This window comes from Delphinus delphis, chromosome 5, assembly GCF_949987515.2.
Source record: "Delphinus delphis chromosome 5, mDelDel1.2, whole genome shotgun sequence".
NCBI classification, from domain to species: Eukaryota; Metazoa; Chordata; class Mammalia; order Artiodactyla; family Delphinidae; genus Delphinus; species Delphinus delphis.
This window is the reverse complement of record NC_082687.1, coordinates 46,678,197-46,695,504: the sequence shown is the minus strand read 5'-3', so window position 1 is coordinate 46,695,504 and position 17,308 is coordinate 46,678,197. Positions and strand designations below refer to the sequence as shown.

The 17,308-nt window shown below is 42.6% G+C and overlaps 1 protein-coding gene across 1 annotated transcript in view; it reads right to left on the bottom strand.

Moving 5' to 3' along the window:
* Nucleotides 1-17,308, bottom strand: part of SCARB2 (scavenger receptor class B member 2) — a 70,557-nt gene that overhangs the window by 51,018 nt on the left and 2,231 nt on the right. The gene's annotated exons all lie outside the window — the stretch shown is intronic.

Here is a 17,308-nt window from a genome sequence, read left to right as displayed (position 1 = left end):
CCTCCCGGCTCACTTATGTTTTCCACAGGCATTCAGCTGCTGTCCCTTAGGAGCAGGGACATGCCTTACGCCAATATGAAGCCCACAGCCCTCAGGAGCCATAACAGGTTTTCTATAAATATCTGTGGTAAAGAAAGGATGCTAGAGCCATAGCTCATGGGTGGAAACATGGTGTCCCCAAAACCAAGGCCACAGTCTGAGTACCCGAAAGGCCTTATTTGCTTCGTCACAAAGAGTCTACTGATCGGACAGCTTCCGTGGAAGTCAGGCCACTCTGAGAAGCTCCATGCACTCCCAGCTCGCCCGTATGAGAGACCAGGAAGAGAGGCCCCAGAAGGTTACTTTGGTTCTTCCATTTGAGGTGGAACCACACCCAGCTCTACCACTTTCACCACCAGGGGCTTCACACGCATTTTCTCATCTAATCCCCAACAAACCCCTAACACAGGTTTGCATATCCCTGTTTCAATGGTGAGAAAGCTAAGCCACACTGAGGTTAAGTGCTTAGGGTATTCTTTGGCTACAATCCTTCCTTTGTTTCCCACCCTTACCACGGATTATGGTCTAAATTGTGTCCCTGCCAGCCCCCCCCAAAAAAATTCATATATTGAAGTCCTAACCCCTAGTACCTCAGAATGTGACTGTATTTGGAGATAGGGTCTTTAAAGAGAAATTAAAGGTTAAATGAAGTCATTAGGGTGGGCTGTCATCCAACATGACTGAGGCCTCAGAAGAAATCAACCCTGTTGACACCTTGATCTCAGACTTCTAGCACCCAGAACACTGTGAGACAATAAATTTCTGTTGTTCAAGTCACCCAGGCTGTGGTATTCGTTATGGCAGCTCTCGCAGACTAATGCACCACGGCCCCTCTATGGATGGAGAATCCTTCCCACCCTACAGACTTCAGGTGTGGCAAGTGACTTGATTTGATTAACGGAATGTGAGTGGAATGGCAAAGCGCCAACTTCGAGCTGAGGCCTTAAGAGGCATGGCAAGTTTCCACCAGCCACCCTCTGTTGCCCTGTCCCAGGTAGTTGGTGATCCTTCAGCCAAGGCCCGAAAATGGTAACGTGTAGACCAGACATGAAGCCAGGAGTCCAGCCTAAGTCGGCTGACACAGCTACGCTCAAATTGCAGCCAACCTGGCCGTAAGGAGTACGGAGTATATGTTACTATGATAAGCCACTGAGATTTGGGGGTTGTTTGTTATCCAGCATTGCAAGAGAAGCCTGATTAATACAGCACTCAAAGTTAATAGACAGAAAGCTAATAGCTAGTAGTTAACTTGTTAATAAAGAAAAACTGCATTTTTAAAGTTAAGATTACTGAAGTACTCGAGAAGGATAAAAGCATAGACAGAATAAATAAACCAGAATTCAAACAGTGACTAACTCTGCATGTTGGAATTTGGGTCATTGTTATTTTCTCCTGGATGAGATTTTGTATTTTCCAAATTTTTATAATGAATAAAGAAAATTAACACTGAGAAAAATGTTTAAAAGAGGAAAATGGGATCTGCTGATAAAGACAATGTAGGGCCACTAGTAAAACAGTAACTAGATTGCAAGAGAAGCATCCCCTGATATCACCGGTGAGGATTTGAATGACAATCAACAGAGGGACGGCTTCAAAACATGACAGAAATCACATGCTAAAACATCCTGTGTCACAGAACACAACAGGATGCCAATTTTTAGTAGTCCAGGCCTCCAATTTAATAGAAGCAATGTTACAAGGGAACTTGATGATATAACTCTATTATTCAATGGAAAATATCCCAAGAATCTCTGCAGGGAAAAACAAAGTGGAACCGGAATAAATGGATGCAGAAAACCTAAGCTTGTCAAAGCAAAAACAGTCATCTGGAGGGCTGGAAGTCAGTTTACATCCATGAGTCAGCCGTGTCATAGAACTGGGGACTCTTTGTGGTTTGGCATCAGTTCGGAACATCTAATCATCAGATTTCTAGCCAAACAACACATTACTGAAATATTCTTGGCCTTTACTGTCAGTACTGGTTTACTGAGTCGAGATCAGATTGTTGAGATAGAAAAATTTAAAGACAAACCACGAAACCCCTTTCCTCCAAACTCCGGGTCCAGCTGAGACTCTCTCCTTTGTGAAGTCCTCCCCGCCTGCCCCTGCACACATTACTCTCTCCCTGCCCTGGCCATAGAGCAGCCTAACCGATCATTTTAGGCAGTTTTTTTTAAGAGTTTCGTGGTCTTTTATCTTATCTTCTAAACAAGAGTCTTAGCTATCTGGGGAGGAACAAGGGAGAGAGTCGGGCCTGGAGAGAGGGCAGCATACCTGGAGAAGCTTACCAGATGGAACCCAGAGGCCCTGGCAGGGTAAGGAAGGGCCTGTGGTCAAGGTTGTACAGCTGCTTCATGTCAGAACTGGGTCTGGAACCCAGTGCCCCTTTCCTCCACTCTCCCACCCCACCTCAGCATACAACATTTTAATAAAATGGGTGTAAACCTACTACACATTTTAGTTATACAAGTTATATGGTAGAGTTTCTCTGGTATAAGGTATACACACAGCTCCTAGAAACAGCTCAGTAACATGAATATAACCTACCTAAAACTAGTATGCTAACTATGAGAAGTGTAACACATAAATAATAATTATTTGTCTTCTAGAGGATTTTGAAGGCCCACAGATACCTTCAAAGTCATCTGATTTCATTAAAATGAGTCTCTTTTTTGGGACTTCCCTGGTGGCACAGTGGTTAAGACTCCATGCTCCCAATGCAGGGGGCCTGGGTTCAATCCCTGGTCAGGGAACTAGATCCCACACGCATGCTGCAGTTAAGAGTTCGCATGCCACAACTAAGGACCCCACCTGCCGCAACTAAGACCCAGTGCAACCAAATAATAAATAAATAAATACATACATACATTAAAAAAAAAAAGAACCTCTTTTTCTTATCCAGAAATTTCCAGAAAAAGGTAGGGCAATAATTTCTCCTCCTCCACAAATTCCTTGAGTACCCTCCCCTTAACTGGATGGATCATCCCTTCCTTTGAACCCTATAACACATTACATAGGAATTTCTTAGGGAAAAAAGTGCTCAGGACAGAAAACATCTTCTAAAAATTGAGGTTAATTGGAATCGACATGAAGCAGTGATATTAGCAACCAAAAATGAGAAGGAAAGTGCAGCTACTATATTGGAACATATTAGGTTAACAGTTGGCTACTCAAAACAGAAGGTGCTGACCTACAAAAAAAGAGTAGGGTTTTTGTCTTTTTCTTTACTCCTCCCCACTCCTCAAGGACAATGCAGGTTTTGGAGAAATATTGGTTCAATCAACTAAATATAGTACTAGAAAACTCTATTTTCCGTCAACTTTGCTTATAAGATGCTGGGAGAGAAGAAATTGATGTGAGACAACCAGAGAAGAGCAGAAGAAAGGCATGATCAGTCAAAGACAAAGCCACAGTCAAGGCCCTATAACAGCAGCTCGACAGCTACAAGTCCAAGGAGCCTTTAAAGGGTACCCAGAGGAAGTGGGTGTGCCCTAGCCATTTCAGCCACATTCAGATACAGAAAAGCAATTCAGATACAGATTCACTAGAATCAGAAACACATAGATCTAGCACCTATTAGTTTGTGTGTCTTATCGGTAGTCCAGCACGCTACAGAGCTAAGTGCAGCCAGTTCCTTTTGTGGGTGGAAAGCAAAATCTGTGTGTCTCTGTGATCCCTTTTCCTAACAACTATTTAAAGCAGTGCTATACCCACGGTTTTCTTGCAAAATGTAGAACTATACATGCAAATCAGCCAAACACTGTCTGTACCAGGCATTGCAGGTACGAGATACCCAGCAACACACACGTGGTTTCTGTGTTCCAGGAGTTTACCCTCTATCTGGGGGATGGTGATTCACACATGCAAGATAATCAACAATGGAAAGTAGCCCGTAATAAATGGTCAATGAGTATACCAGGCAATGGTCTCTGTGGTGTTCAGACAGTGGATTCTACGAACTGAGATAGAGACAGGTGGTGCTTAAAGTGAGCGAGGAAGAATGAATAAAAACTGGGCAAGCGGAGGAGGTCATGGGGATGGGCTCCTTACGGATAGCTGGGGTTGATTCGACTATCCTGTGTGGCTGGACAGAGCGAGCCCTTCCTCCCTGCCTGTTCCATGTCCATCTCTGCTGGAGCCCTCTGCTTAATCAGAAAGAGTGGATGTGGAGAATGAGACAGTAAAAGATACAGAGGACGGACGGTATTAGATGTGACTGGGTGTGGGTTTTCTAGGGAGTAGGGAGATTGATTTAGAGAGGTAGGTTGGGGTCCCAGGAGCCTAGATTTTATATGATATATAAGGAGGGGGAATAGAAGGTTTCTGAGCTGCAGAATACTATCAAGAGTCAGGCATTATGTTGCCACTTTATCTCATCTCATCCCCTTAATAGTCTACAAGAGGGAAATCATCGTCCCCATTTTACACCTCAGGAGACCAGAGCTCAAAGAGGTTAGGTGAATGCCTGAGGTTTGCTAGCAGAGGGTGCAGCCAGCCTCCCACCCCAGGACTCACTGCAAACCTGTGCTCCTGGCAGGGCTGAATTTGACCGGAGCCTCATGCCCCTGGAAAACAGTAATGGTTCGGGAATCTCTGCTTCCGTGTTCCGGGAAATGGGTGACTGCAAAGAAACACCCTTCCCCATGTGAATTAGATTCACAGATGTCTCTCTTTACCTAAGACAAGGCTAGGCACTGACCCTCCAGATTCCCATTTTTTGCCTCCTCACGATTAGCTGAACAGCTTGACCCCACTGATCAATGGGAGTGAAATGCCGGTACAGCACGGTGACCATAGTTAGTAACACTGTATTGTACACTTGAAAGTTGCTAAGACAGTAGATCTCAAGTGTTCTCACCACACACACACAGATTTAACTCCGTGAGGTTATGGATATATTAATTAGCTTGACTGCAGTAATCATTTCACGGTGCCTATCAAGCATCCCATGGTACACCTGAAATATATACAATTTTTATTTGTCAATCATACCTCAATAAAGCTGGGGGGAAAAAATGTTTGTTACCCAAACTTTGGTTAGGTTTCCCTCCTTCCCAGCCCCACGAACTCCTCGCTGTAAAAGGAAAACCCTTTTGGCTAAGCCTTGAGGCCCTGCAGACCACACAGAGGTTCTCCCTAATGCAAGTCCCCTTGTCCCTACTGCAAAGTCTTTTCCCCTTTACAATCAGATTTGTTTTTTACTTGACACTCCTAACTATTGTGCCACGTTGCCTATTTTGCATTGACACAGGCAAGAGGTGTTTCAGAAGGTTACACTGGCATACGTGGGAAGGAGGGTTTGGCTAAGATTGTTGTAAGGATGAAATGAAGATTCAGCAGAGCGCTTATTGCAGGCCATGCTCAAAACACTCAGTAAATGGTGACTGCGATCTTGACTATTACCATCTTCAGGTTGGGGATGAGAGGGTTTCAGGACTTAGTCTAAAGAAAAAAAGGAATCATGTCGCTTCCAGGAGTCTGCTCAAATATAGACAACCCAACAAATGTTAAACAATGAAAGAGGGGGAAAAAAAAGTCTTTAGTCATGATTCTCTCTTCCAGCCCTACATAAAATTCAGTTTAGGTTGAAACAGCAAGGAATTAGTATAAAATCGGAAATAACCAAAATGTTGAACAGGACAAGAATGACTGAGTGAATTATGATAATTCACAGGCTGGAGTAGAAAGCAATTAAAACTACAAAAATAAAAACTACAAAGACCTAAGGAACATGTTCATAATCTACGTTAAATGGTAAAAGCAGACAATGTAAAATATGCATAAGTGTGGACAAGACTAGCAGATAAAATGCAAACATGAAACCAGGGGGGTGATATATAGATAATTTTACAATTTCAATCTTTTAGTTACCCTCAAAATCACTAAGCCTCCACACTAAACGTCTAATAGCCTTTATCTCTATGCAACAGGATTATGAAGGGTCTCGCATTCTCTCTGTGATGTTTCTCTGCGTTGTTTGGACTTTTTTTACAACAGAAGTAAACTAATTCCGTAAGCAGAAAAAATAACTGTTCCCTTATCATTTTTTTTTGTAAGTGAAAATCTAAGAAAGAAACTCAGATTCTACAAAATGTATTAACAGACCCCAAGGCAAGGCAGAAGGAACAGATACAGAGAACCAGCATCATCTAGCTTTTCCTCTGTCCTTGCAAAACAGAGGTAAGGCCGATGCCTCCTCAGCTGTGGTCAGTTCTCCCTCACAAGCGCCAAGGGCCTCCACCCGCCACACTGGGCTGTAGAGTATTTCTTTTCCTGTTATTGTCAGGACGGTTGATGTAACACTGTGTTCCTCGCCAGCTTTTCCTGACAAGCGTCACAGTGTGTGAAGAACTTCACAGTGAGAAAGGGCTTGCTGCGGCAACATGCATGGACCTAGAGATTGAGATTATTACACTAAGTGAAATAAGTCCAAGAAAGATAAATATTATATGATTTCTAAATCATATAATATTTAGTGGAATCTATAATTTCTAAATATATAATATTTAGTGGAATCTAAAAAGTAGTACAAATGAACTTATTTACAAAACAGAAACAGACTCACAAACATAGAAACAAATTTATGGTTACCAAAGGGGAAGGCAGAGTGGGAAGCGATAAATTGGAAGTATGGGATTAGTAGATGCACACTACTATATATAAAATAGATAAACAACAAGGATTTACTGTATGGCACAGGGAACTATAGTCAATATTTTGTAATAAACTATAATGGAAAAGAACTGAAAAAAAGAATATAGATACATATATGTGTGTGTGTATATATATATATAATACTGAATCAATTTGCTGTACACCTGAATCTAACACAATATTGTAAATCAACTATACTTCAATTAAAAAAAAAGGATTTGCAACCTCGTTTATTTATTAGAGCGAAGAAAATCATCTCAGAATTATGAACCCCAAAAGAGCCAGCCAGTGTGAGTGAACAGACGGTTAACTGCCCAAGTTTATCTTGCCTGGTTTGTATCCAGCTTAGCCAAAAAAGTCCAAAGACAAGGGGAAGAGTTCCCAGAAAGAAGGAAGGCAAAATCTTTCCCAGAAGGGAGGGTAAGACTAGCTGTCCTCATGACAGTCTGATGTGAACTTGTTCCTCCAAGTTTCAAGTGGATGACGAAGTTCCGGGATGGAAATAAACATTTGGTAGACTGGAGTCCTTCGCTAAACAAAGCAAATGAAAACCTACTAACAGGAACAATCCCTGACAGCTTGCTAGAGCCACGGTGACAGCAGGTGTTGTGACAACCCAGGATTCTCCTCCACCCCCATCACTGGCCTCTCCCTGGTTACTCTTAGCTGAGTCAACACTCAAACAAGTCTCAGACCACCTTGGATTCCATTCAAACCATGCTCTCAAGAGTGTTGGTTTTTCCTGTACCTTTAACATGTCTCTTTTCTTCCCCTGCTAAACGGCTGTCACGGAACCCACTGTAAATCCCAGAGTGGATGGTGTGGGGTGGTGCGTGTGCATGTGTGTGTGTGTGTGTGTGTGTGTGTGTGTGTGTGTGTACACATTAAGTAGGGAAGGGGAATGAGAGAACAGAGGGGAGTTTATAAATGCAGCTGCCAACATTTCTAAAACAGTTGCTTCTTTATTTTTATCTCCTTCCCTGACATTCAGCTCAGAGAAGGATGATTATCATTGCTAAAATGCTGCTTACTGGAAGTCTCCAGGAATCAGGTGCTGTGCTAGGGCTTTAAGGACAGGATCTCTAAGCCTTACGCTGGCCCTGCAAGGTAAGAATTCCCATTTTGCAGATAAGGAAATGTTGGCACCAGCTTTCCCAAACTCACAGAGCCAGTAAGTCAAGTGAAATCCCACCAAGTCTAGGTCTGTGAGTTTGCAAAGCCCATGCTTGGCCACTCTAGCAGCTGCCTCACCATCGCACCCTCAGGGTAGAGCTGCCAGATTTAGTGAATAAAAACAAAGGATGCCCAAGGATGTCCCAAATATTGCATAGGCCATGTCAAAAATGCTTTAATTCTTAGGATGCAATGCTGAAGGATTCAGGGGCAGAGTGCTGTAATATCTGCAACTTGCATTAAAATAATTCAAGAAAAAGTGTATGAGAGAGAGATGACATCTGTATGGGAGGATGCTAACAACTGATAAATTGAAATGAATCAAAATATTGCACAGACATACTCACTAAAATATCATTGTAGTTTATCTGAAATTCAAGTTTAACTAGACATCCTGCATTTTATCTGGCAACCTCCCCCAGAAAGACCGTGAAACTGTAGAGAAACCATCACTTGGGCTCCGAGACCTTCCTGGGCCACTAGCCAACCCTGTAACCAGCAGAGTTTTCCACTTATGCTAAATTAACAATCAGTGCAAGGTCCCAAATCAGTTTTACAATGTGACTTTGGAAACTGCAGAACATGATGAATTGTTCCAGGCATAATATGGTGGCACTACCATCAAAAGAGGTATTGGAAAGATGATCAAGTTACATGGTCAATCTGTCGTGTCAACAGCCAAGTTAATCATTTGGACTGAAAAACTTACCTTTCAGTTAATTAGCCAGTATGTATATAATGAGAGCTTTCTCTATGCCCAACAAGCATAGGCCCTGTTTCAAGAAGACATTTAGCTAAGGACACAAAATTGACCTGTATGTAACAGTGCAGGGCCCAAAGAGGGGCTTGTGCCTGAAATTATTTGGATCATTTCAACTGTATGGATTCATCCTAAAATCCCCATCTGGATACCTCACAGGCTGCTCAACATCAACGTGACCGAAAAAGGGACTCATGATCGTCTCCCGTAATCAATCACTCAGTCCTGTTGAATTTACCTCCTCCTCTTCTCCACTTCTATTCCTGTGCCTATTTCATCACCGGTGGGGACTGAGACAATACTGTTCAGTATTAGCTAGTCTCCTAATAGGTAATTAGGTAACAGGTAGTCTCCTAACTGGTCTCCTTCTCTCCAGCCTTGGCCCTTTCAAAGCTATTATCCACATCAGCTTCCAGAGAGTTCTATCAGGACAGACACTCTCCCTACTGCTCACAGGATAAAGTCTGAGGCTCTTGACCTGACGCAGCCCATCACCTGCCATCCTCTGTCATCCCCTGACAGGTCCTTTGAGCACCAGCAACACTCAACTGCCCACCTTCCCCCAGGTATGGGCTGGATTAGCTGCTTCTGCTGAGAGCTGACATGAGTTGGTACAGCCACAAGATACAACACAACCAAGCCAGCCTGACACAGCTCTTTCTGGAAGGCAGCACAAGGATGGCTGCTGAACCAGCTATGCTGGTATAAGCCACGTCCAGATGATAAAAATAAGCACTCAGGGAATTGCATTAGGCTTGATGGGAGTAAGTAATACTTTAAAGGAAACTTTCAGGCTTCAAGAGCACTGCTGGTTGTTCTTTTAGTTCAACAAAGTGCTACTTAATAATTAAACACAGGGGCTTCCCTGGTGGCACATGGGGCTTCCTTGGTGGCACAGTGGTTGAGAGTCCGCCTGCCGATGCAGGGGACACGGGTTCGTGCCCCGGTCCGGGAAGATCCCACATGCCGCAGAGCGACTGGGCCCGTGAGCCATGGCCGCTGAGCCTGCGCGTCCGGAGCCTGTGCTCCGCAACGGGAGAGGCCACAACAGTGAGAGGCACGCATACCGCAAAAATAAATAAATTAAATTAAATTAAACTAAAAAACACAGGGCTTCTCTAATGGGCACCCCTTGTCCTGGAGCTCCGGGTCAGGAAGACAAAGGGTTCGTCAGGTCTGTGTCATGATCTGATGGCTCTCTCTGGCCATTCCTTCTCTCCAAAAAAAAAAAAAATTAAACACAAACTCAGCATCCGTGTTGCCGTCTACACCATCTAAATTCACCCAGAGATGATGCAGACCAACTTTGAGAACCTGATCTAATAACATGTGGATGATTCTCATTGGATTCCAGATTAATAAAACTCACCATATATCAAAACACCAGTTGGTTTGCATTATTTAAAAAATTTCTCCCTGAAATTAAGCAAACCCAATGCAGACTCTTATTAATTAATTAATGTAAGTAATTAATGTATGTAATTTGCACTATTTACCTTTTTAAATTCTCTGTTGAGGGAAAAGAAATACACTGCCATTAACATTTTACCCGTATTCTCTGACCTTATTTTAACTCAAGAACAAATGCCTTGGCTTTTTTTTTTTTTTTAATGTCACTGTTGTTGAACTCATTTTGCTTTAATTGCAACTCCAACGATTTCGGCTAATGAGATCTGACAGTTGAGGTTCAAATGTTAGTTTATGTGTAAGCTGCTACTCTGTCTATAAAATGACATACAAGGGGGGCTTCCCTGGTGGCTCAGTGGTTAAGAATCCGTCTGCCGATGCAGGGGACACGGGTTCAAGCCCTGGTCCGGGAAGATCTCACATGCCGGAGAGTAACTAAGCCCGTGTGCCACAACTACTGAGCCTGCACTCTAGAGCCCACGAGCCACAACTACTGAGCCCGTGAGCCACAATTACTGAAGCCCACGCGCCTAGAGCCCATGCTCCACAACAAGAGAAGCCACCGCAATGAAGAGAAGGCCCCGGGCGCTCGCCACAACTAGGGAAAGGCCGCGCGCAGCAACAAGGACCTAATGCAGCCCAAAATAAACAAATAAATAATTTATATATATTAAAAAAAAAACTTGACCCTTAAAAAAAAATTACATGCAAGACAAGAAGATGGAAGAGTTATCCTGAAAAAGCTCCTGCTACAAAATACACACTAGAGGACTTTTTAAACGCTTCCAGGTAATTACAAATGTGAAACCAAGGTTGAGAACTGCCAGCCTAAAGAAAAAGCAGCCACCAGACAGAAACTTAATCAAAAGGACCAGGTGAAAATTGGGGAAATATATGCGGATTCCAGCCAGCGGGGTGTTGGGGGGAAAAGGCTGAAGGAGTGGATGAGAGAAAGTGTTTTAAGATGTGAATAAATAAGAAGTGTGGCCGTGACAATCATGCTGGGTTCCGTGTATAACCTGTGGAGCCAGTCATTCTTTTACAACCTGTTTGGTTGTGATTATATCTCTCAAAGATGAAATAAGTAATGTTCTACGTCTCCTCTTCCCTCCATTACTGTGGACTATCAGAAATATAGTATTAAAAGTAATATCCTTAAAATGGGACTTGCAAGAGTAATGATTACATTCCCATAACAATGGCATTCTGCCTTGCTTTCTCTAGAAAGAGTATAAAACTCAGATGCCAAAGGAGCCCCGTGGGAAAGGTCAATGAGTGAAGCAGGTACAGGTTTGTACATATTTGCAGGCCAAATCCCAGCAATAATATTCACTTCTACACAGAAATATGCCCTTTCCCATTTTTGTTAAACACATTTTGTTAAACACAGGCTATCTTTCATTTTCCTTCTTTTGGTAAAGAGCATCAAACACAAACAGATATTTCTCTACTCTATGAAAGACAGCAGAGCAAGCACCATGACAAAGGGCATTTTCACTGAGCCTTGCAGTCAGGGGACAACAGGGGTGTGACCGTGGTGGGAACAGGGAGGGAGGTTAGCAGCCTCTATTCTGCCCAGGCTGCTGCCACAGAGGACTGTGATGGGGTCAGCACTGCAAAACAGCCACATGTTTCCGGAGAAGCTGGAAAGCTGGATTATTTGGTGAATTTTTCAGATTTTAAAGGTATAAACTATTAGTGAGGCAAACGTGACCACTGGCCTACAGAGTGGAACAAAAATGTGAAGCTAAATAACAATATACAAACAAAATCATCCTGAAGATGTTAAGTTTTCGTTCTTCCATTCATCCACACAATGTTTAATGACCATCTTTTTTTTCTTTTGCAGTATGCGGGCCTCTCACTGCTGTGGCCTCTCCCGTTGCGGAGCACAGGCTCCGGACGCGCAGGCTCAGTGGCCATGGCTCACGGGCCCAGCCGCTCCGCGGCATGTGGGATCCTCCCGGACCAGGGCACGAACCTGTGTCCCCTGCATCGGCAGGCGGACTCTCAACCACTGAGCCACCAGGGAAGCCCTGACCATCTATTTTGTATGACATTCATTCAGCAGGTTGGGAAGAGGATACAAAGCTATCTTCAAAGAGAGCTTTCAGGCTAGCTTTAAATACTAAATTGTGTCATATGAATAGAAAATCCCTGGCAGGGCTGAAGCTAGAGGGGAATTATCAAGGAATTCAATTATGGAGCTGCTTATGTTCTAGTCTAGTTTGTTTCACATGCAGGAAAAGACAGGAGATTTGCTGAACCTGCATCACCAATGGCCCAAACTACTATCCTTCACACTGGACTAATGAAACGAAAAGGACATATGAATATATATTGAATTGGCCAAAAAGTTCGCTCGGTTTTAAGTAAACATAAAAGACACATTTTTCATTTTCACCAAGAACTTTATTGAACATTCACTAACCAAATGAACATTTTGGCCAACCCAATAACAAACTAAACAAAATCCTGGTGGTTTGAAAACATTAATAATATAGCTTCCAAACTGGCCTTACAGAAGTAAAGCAGAGACATTATGTTATTTTTTAAATTATTCTAAAAATCAACAAAATTAATTAAATGAAAACCAGATCAGTAGTTCTCGAAGGGTGGTCTGAGGACCTCTGGGGGTCCCCAAGACCCTCTCAGGGGGTTCCCCAAGGTCAAAACTATTTCCTTAATAATACTAAGACATAATCTTCCTTTTTCACTCTCATTCTTTCAGGAGCATACAGAGGAGCTTTCTAGAGGTCACACAGCTTGTAATGATGTCATCGCTCTGACAGCTAACGGAATATGTGTTTGTGTATTCTTGTGTTTTAAAAATGTAACCGTTTTAATTTCTAATATTGTAAATAATAGATATAACCCACAGAAATATAGGTTCCTTGGGGTCTTCAATAATTGTTAAGAGAATAAAAGGGTCTGAGCCCCAACACTCTGAATTAGATCATAAATTCCATAAGAGTAAGGACTGTGTCTCATTTACTACTGTATCCATAGCTCTTAGCACACCGCCTCACAAATGGTTCACACTCATTAAATATTGATATTTGCTAAATAAACAGATGACTGCCAAAGAATATACCTAAAAGTGCTTCTGGATATAGAGAGCAAACACTGAAAGGAGCCTTTATTTTCCTCAGTTGCTTTTGACTACTTACCAGCTTTGATTAAAAAAACAGTTGCTTCATGTAACGTATCATGTATATAGAGTATATATCTTGATGATATAGGCCATTAATGCCCAGTCACTTGGCCAACATCCTGTGTTTTCATTAATGATCTTATAATCCCACCTGCTGATTCCTCCCTGGGAAACAAGCAAGTGTCTGGCAGAACAGATGGCCCCTTCGCTGCGGCCCGACAATGAAATCTTGTACTTTATTCAACAAGAAAACAAAAATGATTCTCACAATCTAGAACCTTCCCCTCCCTCCCTAAAGATATGTCCTTTAATGTAAACGTGCAGAATAATAGTAATTACTAAGAGTAATGGCCCTCAACTAGAATTATCAACTCTTTTATATGTTAGTCATACCAGTTGAAATTAAAAATAAATACAGCAAATTAAAAATAAATTAAAAATAAATAGAAGCACCCCATTTCTGTAAAGTATATGTATTACTATATATGCACAATGAAAAAATGTGGATTAATCAACAATATATGTAACAGTGGTAATCTTTCTTTTATTAATTTTTATTGTCTGACTTTTTACAATGGCATGTACTTTTTTTTACCAGAAAAATAAACAAAAATAAAGAATAAAATACAAAGTTAAAAAAAAAAAAAGAATTGTCATCTCAAGGAGTGAAGACATGGGTTAACATAATCACCATCCAAACCAGTCACAGACTTCATGGTTAGCTCTTTGACCTGGGTGCTGTTCCTAAGGACTCTGATTCAGCAGGGCTGGTGGGGTCTCTATTTTTTAAATTTCCATAGGTGATTCTGATGTGGTTCCCTAGAGTCTAGGGACAACACTGAGAACTACTGGTTTACTCCATTGTCTTAACCACTAGTAATGAATGCACGCACGGTCACCATGAATTAGTAACAGCTGAAAGAAACATAATATGATTTTGATGTCACCAGATCATGTTTCTAAAAGCCAGGGAGGAGTCGGATAATTTTGCTTATGAGTTCAAGAATCTGGCAAGGATAAGGCCTCTGTTTACAGATCTATGGTTTCTGCTTGTGCTGAGCCAATCACATGGCTCTATCACGAATCTGGAAGGAAGGAACTGAGAGATGAAGCATGTTCATGGGAGGCTCAGCAGCTGAAGAGTCATATAGGGTCAGGGCTGGGGAAGGTCCAGATGAGGAAACAGCCTGGGCCAGAGGAAACAGAGGAAGCTGGTTGGTGGGAAAAGCAGAGGAACGCGTGGGAGACACAGAGTGTGCCTGGTCCTGCTGACTTTCCAGTTTCTACTGGATTGGCAGGAGGCCTGACTGTGCTGTGGTTCTTACCCTTCGATTTCTATGAGCTTCCTCTTCCGGCTTTATAAAAAGCCGGCTAGCTCTTTTTTTTTTTTTTTTTTTTTTTGCGGTACGCGGTCCTCTCACTGTTGTGGCCTCTCCCATTGTGGAGCACAGGCTCCGGACGCGCAGGCTCAGCGGCCATGGCTCACGGGCCCAGCCGCTCCGCGGCACGTGGGATCCTCCCGGACCAGGGCACGAACCCGCGTCCCCTGCATCGGCTGGCGGACTCTCAACCACTGCGCCACCAGGGAAGCCCCTACGTCTAGCTCTTTCCTGAGCTCGCGTGAGGGTGCCTCATTTCCTCAGAGAGCATTGCCCCGCTTTAATGCCAAGAAGTGAAGGACGATGTGATATGTGAGGGTAGAATTTTCTGTCACCACGAATCTTTTGAAAGGAAAGAAGGTGCTAGTAACTGCTCCGGGATAACACGTGTAAATAAGCCAGAACTGTCACAGGCAACGTATCCAGTGCCACATAGGTGTAAAGGTAATTCGATACCCACCACCATCCATTTCAAAATTGACACAGTCTCAGTTTCCTTGACTAGAAAATAACAGATTAAGTGATGCCTAAGGTTTTTTTCTTAATCTAAGATTCTATGTCTTCTTAACTCTGAAAAGAGACAGCTAAGGAGATGAGGTAGCCAGGCAAGAAGGAGCCCTTTAAGATTACATATACTTGATGGTCTTTACATAAACAACAATGAAGATGTTTTACTCATTTGACTTTAAAAAAGACCCCACATATTCACCAATCAATGTTACTTGGTTAAATTATCAGTGATTATATTTTATTTCTTGAGGCACTAGAACAACTCCAAAGTTGCTTTGGCTCCCGATGGAGGCCAGCTGGTACCTGCCCAGAGACTCAGGTTCTGGCAAAGGGTAAGGGAATCTGTCCCGTTTGTCTCATCGCTGAGACCTAAGGCTATCGTTCTTCCTTGGTCTGTGAATAGGAAGCAAAGTGTCAACAGTCTCTTGCCCTCTCACTGCTTCCCTTGCCAGCCCATCTCTTATTAGCCAGCCCTGACTTTGGCCAGCTCTGTGTCCTAATTTCTGGGAGATGTTTAAACCGTCAACAAGCCTAAAGGCAAATTTAATATCCTGAGCTGCAGAGTTGTTCTCAAGCACAGGTCGTATGCCTGTGTCATAGAATCTCAGAAATTTGAAGCTAGAAGGAACTCTACTATATAAGCTTCAGTTCCTAGATGAGAAGCGAATAGCTGGAAACAATAACAAATGTTTACTGTTGTCTGTACAAATATGTTGCCTATACAAATAACAATAACAAAGTCAGGTGCTTGGGAGGGACTGTGCTATATGCTTTCCATCAATCCTTTTACTTCATTCTTGCACCAACCCAAAGGTAGGCATTCTTATTACCCCCATTTTCAAGATGAGGAACCTAAGGGTTTGAGAGGTTCAATACTTTGCTACTTGGCTTGTCCAGTTTAATCCAAGTATTTGTTAGTGACAGAAAAAGGAGTTTTAACCAAGTTCTGCTGATTCTTAGGACACTGTTCTTTCAAGTAAAATGGTCAAAAGTGAGGCAGCAGGCTTTTTAGCTACCTACCATGTACCAGGCACTACACTAGGTGTCAGAACAATTAGCAGGATTACCAGATGAAATGTCACATTAAAATCCTGCCCTTCCAGGTTCTAGGGAGGAAAAGAGATCGCTAGGTCTCTGCAAAGCTCTGTCTTCAGGGAGGTTAAAATGCTCGACAGAGAAGGCCTGGTTAATGCTCAGAGTATCCCCCAGGATGTGGGTGTGGGCCAAGGAGGGAAGCATTACTCTGCCTCTTCTGCAATTGAGAAAAGTAGAGAGAAACAATTACAGGGCTTGCCCAATGCAAGGCATAATGTAACAAGGCAAGAATGGAACCAAACTGTCTTGGTTCCTTCCACTCTATTCAATGGCCAAAATTAAAATCTCCCTTCAATCACCCTTGGCTACTGTGGGATCAAAGATAATTACCACATGAGACAAATTCTTCTAATAGGAATTATGTTACTAAGCTTCTCACAATTAACCCAACCTACTCATTTGATTTTCATCCTTTTTCTCTCTTCTCTTTTTGATGTAGACAAGACAGGACACAGTCTTCAAATGAAAAAATTAAGAACTGGGAGTATCAGAGTGGATTATATTACAAGTATATTAAAGTCAAGTTATGAATGAATTTTCCATAACAACGTTAATGGAAAGAATGATGGCAGCCATAACTGATCACCTATTCCGTGCCTGATACTGTGCTCCGATTACCTCACTTGGTCTCACAACAGCACACACAGAGGCAGATCCTGGGTTTGTGTGAAGCTCGTACAGGGTGTGGGGGCCCTCCCTAAGAAAAGAACATTTTGGATACAGAATTAGGTAGAAGGCTTTGGAAGGGCCTGTGCAAGCGAGGGACCCAAAGCGTGAGCTTCGTGACCTTCACGGTAAACGCACCGCTGTGCCCAAGATGGCTAACATCCTCACTTCTCCGAGGAATGAAATTGAGGCTCAGAGAAGTAACTTGCCCAGAGGCAGAAGGCTTGGAAATGTCAGGGCTACGATTTGAACATAGGATGCCTGACCTCAAATCTCATGTATTTTTTCTTTGCTTACGTGCCTTCTAACGAAAATAAAACTGGTATCATTTACAAATAACTATACATACTAACTATACCCCATGAAAAGTACACTCATTTTCTCTAATAATTCTTATAGTCCTTCTATCTACGGGAGTTGTTATTATCCCCATTTACAGATGGAAAAACCTAAAATCAAGAAAGCTTATGC